Genomic DNA, 7,500 nt, shown 5'->3' with positions numbered 1-7,500 from the left:
CAGGAGGGGGCAGGAGAGGGCACAATTATCCCCAAATTACATAATGAGTCCTGATGGATGGCTAGTTTATCCCTGATGAGAAACGAGGAAAAAAAGTGCCTCACAAAATGCAATAATGCAGAAAAAAAACACATCGGAATGCGTAATGAGTTTTCTCTAAAGCATTTGTTCTGCCCCATCTCTCTGTGTGTCTGCGTGTGTGTGTGTCTGTGTGTGTTTGTGTTTGTGCGTTTGTTGTTGCAGGATGTTTTATTGCCGAGGTTGAAAGGTTTCCTTTTTGATCTCCATAAATATCTGGAGGAAGGATAATGGTGTTTGTACGTGCCGTTGTGGAGATGCGGCTCTCTCCTCGTGCATCTGAGAATCCTCCCGCCCTCCCCTGCTCGTGCTCGCTGGAGTTCCGCCAACTCCGCTCACTTGCCTCTCCGCTCTGACAAATTCTTCTCCGTGAGAGAGCCAACAGGTCATTCATATTCCATATGGATGAAACAGGCCTACTCGTTTGACACGAATATATTACCCATATTTTGTAATATAAGAGGAAAGATGAAGTAGAAAGTATGTTTGTTTATCTGCGCGATAAGATGGGTGGCTGTTTTCGTTCTATTCTGAAATGTTTATAGGTGTGTGCACCACAGACATGCTCGGCCTGCTCTGCGGATGTGTACACAACCTATCGACTTTAACGGATGTTCGGCTGGTCCGGAGTTGCAGTCCCCTGTGCATTGCTGTGGGCGTGCGGACAGAAAACATTTCCTGCTTTTATATTCTCGTGAGCGTCCGCCTGTAATTTAGCGACAGAATCCTGCTCCGCGCGTGCCAAACATCAGGGCGAGGTCCTGTTTCTGAACGCTCTCCTGCAACTCGCAAATGTCCGTTATGCCCGCGCGTCCCCTCAGCGGTTCCGACGCTCTGCCTCTAGATGGCGCTGTGTGACAGAGTTGAGAGTATACTGTTCCATCCAACACCTCGCCTCATCTCGGCGTGCAAGCCTGTAGCGTTTGACCACCACGCCACACAAACCCAATAAAGCAGAGCCCCTGCTTCCCGCCTACTCCTCCACAAAGCTGTCTTTACTTGATGGAGTGCGGACTCGAGTGTTAGTCTTAAATTGCCAGTGGAATTGGAAAAAAAAAAGATCCTTGTTTGTGTATGCCATGAATTTGAATTGCAGAAAAGAACCTTCTGGCCTTTATTCTCGATATCTCTCTCTGTCTCTCTCACTTTCGCTCTCACTAACTCATTCGCCCATTGGCTCTCATACCTTAGGCAGGCCAGTAAAAGTGTACTCTAAAGAGATGGCTGAGCACACATTTAATAAGTTGTTTACATGTTTGTTTACCTGCTAATTTCTCCTTGAGTATGCATGGCACACCGCTTGTTTATTTCAGGTCCTCTGGAAGACAATGAAGGATGCGTGTGAATGTGATATCTCCCATTATTGCACTTCATGTTCTATTCTCCTCTCCAGAACAGAGGGTCCTGGCACATGCAGACTGCTGATTAGGTAGAGCTGATATGGCTAGGGAGGAGAATTATCATAGTATCACAGTATCATAGTATCAAAGTATCATAGTATCATAGTATCAAAGTATCATAGCACAGCTATTTGTTAACCCGAGAGAAAGCCTCTCTTTAATACTATCACTAACATCACCATGACGACTAACTCAAATGCATAATCAAAGTTCAGTCGTAGGTATTTATCGTTTTATTAATACGATTATTTTCACTGAGTAGTTCAGTCGTAAGTATTTATCATTTTATTAATTCGATTATTTTCGCTGAGTAGTTCAGCCGTAGGTATGTATTGCTTTATTCATTAGATATCCAAGAGCATCTGTGAGGTGAGCCGACAGACGACGCGCATTTGGTGCCCTCTGCACAGAAGTGTATTCCGTTTTCACTAGTCTTGGCACTGACAGATATCAATGCAGTTAATCTGAATGGTAATCTCAGACAGATAAAAAATGTGCCACATGTCAAACATTCTATGAAGCATATCTTTATGATTCAGCTTTTGAGTGTCTTAAAATGTCGCAAAACACCAATCTTCATTGTTAGGATTGAACTCATGGTTATTTAGTTCTAAGAAGTAAAGTTTGACAAGTGTGTTGGTGCTGTGAACCAACAAACCCCTCCTCTCTGCACACAAGAGAATTCAATTGACTGAGCTTTGCATTAAGTCTCCAGAACTCCATGTGCCTGTTGGTTGAGTCGTCCCTCTCTTACTAGCGCTGTTGTTTTTGTTATTGTTTTTGTTATTGTTTTTGGCAAGGAGGGAGAGAAGGAACTGGCTGGTTTTGAAGCGCAGTGAATGTCAGTGCAGAGAGTCTTGAGTCAGAGCCCGCATCCACACCCCTTCCCAGGGGAGCCGCGGGGCCACCGGAGGGCCCCTCTATCAGGCTGACAGACAGCCGCTCGACGGCCTCGCTGGGGAGTGCGCGGACCGCAAAAACACCCTGTTTTACAAAAGCTCAACCGAGACCGCGATCTGCTCTGTCGAACAAATCACAAACCCATTTCTGTATCTTTCTCTCTTTCTTTCTCTCTCTCTCTCTGTCTCTCTCTCTCTCTCGTTCTCTCTGTTCTTTGTGTTTTTCCTGTCAGATGTTTTGGGCAATTGGCTTTGTGATTAATTATGTGCGAGGCACAGCTCCAGAGTGCAGTGGAGTTGGGCTGGAGCCTCTGCTGCTGTTGCTACGCACATTTACTGTTTTTAAATGTCTCCCAACACACACACACACACACACACAAACACACACACACACACACACACACACACACACACACACACACAAACACTGCTCCAGTGGGGAAAGACGCCGCCTGTCAAAATGCTCGTTAGAAAAACTATCCCAGACATCGTCTCTCTCTCCTTTTCTTCTCTCAGTCTGTCTCTTCCTCCCTTTTCCTCTCTCCTTCTGTCCCGCCGGAATACGAGACAGATGTTCGCGGAAGACAAAAGCAAAGAAAGTACGGACGGAGAGGACGAATGCTTTCTCTCGCTCGCTCGCTCGCTCTCTCTTTCTCGTTCTCCCGTCTCTCTCAGTCGCCCGCGGTTGTCATGGTTACGCCACTGCGCTTCTCTGCGTGGCAGCTGATGACAATCAGTCGCTCCGTTCGACAACCCCACCCCCTCCCCAACACTCCCCCCCCCCTCCTCCCAGCAGCCTCCTTTCCCCCGTAGCCCTTTTACAAACATCAAGTCCTGAAAAGCAAGTCCCCCCCCCCCCCCTTCCAACAACCCCCCCCCCCTCGCCTGCTGTTCCTCTCTTCCCCCCCACCTGCCAATCCACTTAAACAAACCGCACTCTCCCCCAAAAACCCTGAAAGGCTCTGATTGGATCTCCCGCTGCCTGCAATCAGCCAATCAGGTGGCGGCGTAATCCCCTCCCTGCGGTGGCCCGTCGGTGGCCGAGTCAGCCTCTTTGTGTCCCTGCACGCGTCCGAGCCCGCCGGCGGACAGGTAAACACGGAATCCCGCTGACGTGAAGTCTGCTTCCTGACAGACCTCCACTACCCCCAGCTGATAGCTTTATTCTCCTCCAAAGCCCCCCTTCAAACCTCCACAACTACCCCAGCTGATAGCTTTATTCTCCCCTGATACCACCCCCCTACAAACTTCCAAACCTACCCCAGCAGAAAGCCTCACTCTCCCCAGACACTCTCCACCTCTGCCTCATTCTCCCCCCCCCCCCCCCCCCCCCCCCCACCTCACCCCCCTCCAAAACACAGCACCTCTTCCCCTAGGCCACACTTTCCTCCAACCCCCATCTCGTCCAAAACGTACCCCACCTGACGGCTTGACTCTCACCCCACCCCCCCCCCCCTCCCACCCCCCGCGCCCCTCCATCTCCTGCCCTCTAGGGGAGGGTGCCCAGCCTCCGAGCCTGTTATTATCACTCCACGCGTGGGCAGGAGAGAGGAGGGGGGGGGTATGGGGGGGGGTATGGAGGATGGCATGGAGAGTTGGCATGGCTGGCTCTTGCCTCCTAAGCTCTCGCTCTCGCTAACTCTATCTCCTGCTCGCAAAGCCTATTACAGTGCCTGCCAAGCAAGCATGATTAGGGCTTTTAGCCTGGCTTAATCCGGCACCTTTGAACAGTAGTTTAGGCCTGTTTTAGCAGGAGTGCAAGGGAGATAGAGAGAGTTGTAACTCATCTTTTTTTTTCTCACACCTACCACCTAATTACAGGAACCGTAATTCCCCTCGGCTGGAACCTGCTCTAAGCCATCAGCGCTTGCCCCGTGGTTCTCCCCGTGGTTCTCCGTGGTTCTCCGTGGTTCTCCGAGATTGGCTGAATCTGGAACGGACACGTCCGGTGGACTCTGCTCAGATCAGAGCCGGCTCCATACCAGAGTTCTACATGAGCTATGCCTAGCTTATAACCACTGAATAGGCATTAATAGAGCATGGCATTACAACGATGAGCAGAAATCTGTTCACAGCAAGATATTAGTATTAGTAGTACTAACTTCTGTGTAACTAATATCTAATATCTATGCGTGTCTCTTGGTTTTAACACATTTTAATTTTAGCCAATACGTCCCTTCTTTGGAAGTCAGCATCCAGCCCACTGCCACTGGACGAACAGTGAAGCCTTTCACATACTCATATTATGGACAGAGGATTTCACATACTCATATTATGGTCAGAGGATTTCACATACTCATATTATGAACAGAGCCTTTCGAATACTCATATTATGAACAGAGGAGCATTTCACATACTCATATAATGAACAGAGGATTTCACATACAGAAGCCTTTCACATACTCATATAATGAACAGTGAAGCCTTTCACATACTGATATTATGAACAGAGGATTTCACATACTCATATTATAGTCAGAGGATTTCACATACTCATATTATGAACAGTGAAGCCTTTCACATACTCATATTATGAACAGAGGAGGATTTCACATACTCATATTATGAACAGAGGATTTCACATACTCATATTATGGACAGAGGATTTCACATACTCATATTATGAACAGAGGATTTCACATACTCATATTATGGTCAGAGGATTTCACATACTCATATTATGGACAGAGGATTTCATAAACTGTGAGACGTATTGGGTCTGTGTCCATAATCTTTCAGCACAGCCACCTAAAATCAGACTAATGTTCTATCGAGTGCATTATGGTCCCTAGCTAAAGGCTTGGAAATACCAAGCGGGGAATGAAGACCACTGAAGACCATGAACCGGTAGCAGAGCATATTCCCATCATCAGTTTCAGTGGCCATAATAAGCCGCCCATGGCTGAAAGCTCTGCGTAAGCGTTAGGGGTCGATGTTAGCGTTGCTCATGTGTGCGGTTTGTTAGCTCTTAAAAGTAAAGTTTGCAAAGAGCCTCTGAGGCAAAAGCAATAGATTACCCATCTGAGCTCCTCTCCACAGACAAGAGGAGGGGATTCAATCAAGGCCTTGTTCCCTCTGCGGAGAAAAAAAAAGACAAAAAACAGAGAGCTTGTTCTTTTTTTTTTCCGTCAATTTTTGCAAATGTTCAGAGCCCTGGATGAGTAATATTCTTGTGTTCGAGTGATAAGTCCTCGCTCTCTCTCTCTCTCTCTCTCTCTCTCTCTCTCTCTCTCGCTCTCTCCCCTCTCTCTCTCTCTCTCTCTCTCTCTCTCTCTCTCTCGCTCTCTCCCTCTCTCTCTCTCTCTCTCTCTCTCTCTCTCGCTCTCTCCCTCGCTCTCTCTCTCTCTCTCTCTCTCGCTCTCTCTCTCTCTCTCGCTCTCTCCCTCTCTCTCTCTCTCGCTCTCTCTCTCTCTCTCTCTCCCTCTCTCTCTCTCTCTCTCTCTCTCTCTCTCTCTCTGTCTCGCTCCTTTTCCCTATCTCCATATACCCAGCTCTCCCCCCCCCCCCCCCTCTCTCCCACTCTGTCATTCTCCCTGGCCCCAGCTGTGTGTTATATGATGGACCTTGGTTTCGTAAAGGAGTGCATTCACTGGTCCATTATGCTCCATCTATTGGGAAAGATAAGAGGGGGCAAAATGAAAGCGACTGAACAGACAAAAGAGGAGAGGAGAGAGCCGCCGCCCGTTCACTAACCCCCCCCCACACACACACACACACACACACACAGCCCCTCCACCCACCCCCTTCATGGTCCATAACCGTAGGGGTCATATAGGACTGAAAGCCCGGAGAGCACCTTTGGCTGGTATGGATCTTGCTGAGATGTGGCACGGTTCTGAACCATATCCGGGTCAAATCCATACTGCATGTTCTCCTCCACTAAGAACCCCAACAGAAAAAAACATGCAAAAAGAAGAGAACACTCCTGTCCGTCCCTGACCAAGACGGACGGTTCACTTGGTCCCCGGGCGCTTACAAGCTGCCCACTGCTCCTGGGAGTTCCTGGAGGAAGGACGGTCTAGGATGGGAAAAACGCAGAGAATAAATTCATAGCGACCTCAGGCCTGCGTGTGTGTGTGTGTGTCCTGTGTCGCCTCCATATATGCACGTGTGTTGCAGTGTGTCGTGTGTGCCATTAAAACCTGACAATTATTATTATTATTATTATTATTATTATTATTATTATTATTATTATTATACTCAGGTCCATCAGGCACAGATCCGGGACAGATTTGGGCCCAGCTCTGTCCCCAGACCATGTTGGAAAGTGAGTTCACTCGTTTCTTTTCTTTTCTTTTCTTTTCTTTCCCGTCTGCAGGGTAAGAACCTGTTCTCATCCTACTCACACAGGCCAGTGACTCATTCATAGCAGTTGCATGACATATTACATTTATGGGGGGGGGGGGGCTTTTTTTCATGCAATTTCCTGCAGGTTTGAGCCATTAGCGTCTAGCCCTGGAGCTCAGCGGGAAAGGGGGGCACAGGACCATAATGAGAATGAAAGGTGAGAGGAGAGAGGGAGAGAGAGAGAGAAAGGATAATGGGGGGATGGAGAGATGGAGGAGAGAGGGAGAGGTTGGTAGGGGGTCTGGAAAGGCCACTGTAAAACATGATTAGGAGAGACACAAATCAGGGCACCAGAAAGAAAGAAAGAAAGAAATAAGAGGGAGGATAGCAAATGAAAGAGATGGAAAGTGAGGAGGGAGAGAGGGAGAGGAAATGGAAGGTGTGAAAACCAGCCATCACTTAATTATGGCATGATTCCCCTCTCATTAGATGGAAGGGGAGATAAAAGCTGGAAACTAATTTAATCCACTCTTTGTGTCTCACGGTGGCCATTTCCAGAGAGCTCTCCTTCATCCCCGTATCTCACTCACGCTCGTTTTGTTCGTTCGCTCGTCCGCTCGCTCCCCGGCGCGCACTCCTCTTTTTACTCTCCTCCGTTTCCTGCTCTCGCTCTCGCTCTCGCTCTCTCTCTCTCCCCCCTTTTTTGAAAGCCATTATGTGTTGCCCGTCGCTCCCAGACGAGAGTGAAATGTACGCCACTCTGCCCTGCGAACATTACAATCAGACCCTCACCAATGCTCCATCTACCTCCTGCTCACAGAGACCACCTCACAGGA

This window comes from Clupea harengus, chromosome 2 (assembly GCF_900700415.2).
Source record: "Clupea harengus chromosome 2, Ch_v2.0.2, whole genome shotgun sequence".
NCBI classification, from domain to species: domain Eukaryota; kingdom Metazoa; phylum Chordata; class Actinopteri; order Clupeiformes; family Clupeidae; genus Clupea; species Clupea harengus.
The sequence above is the reverse complement of the archived record's forward strand: the minus strand, read 5'-3'. Positions refer to the sequence as shown.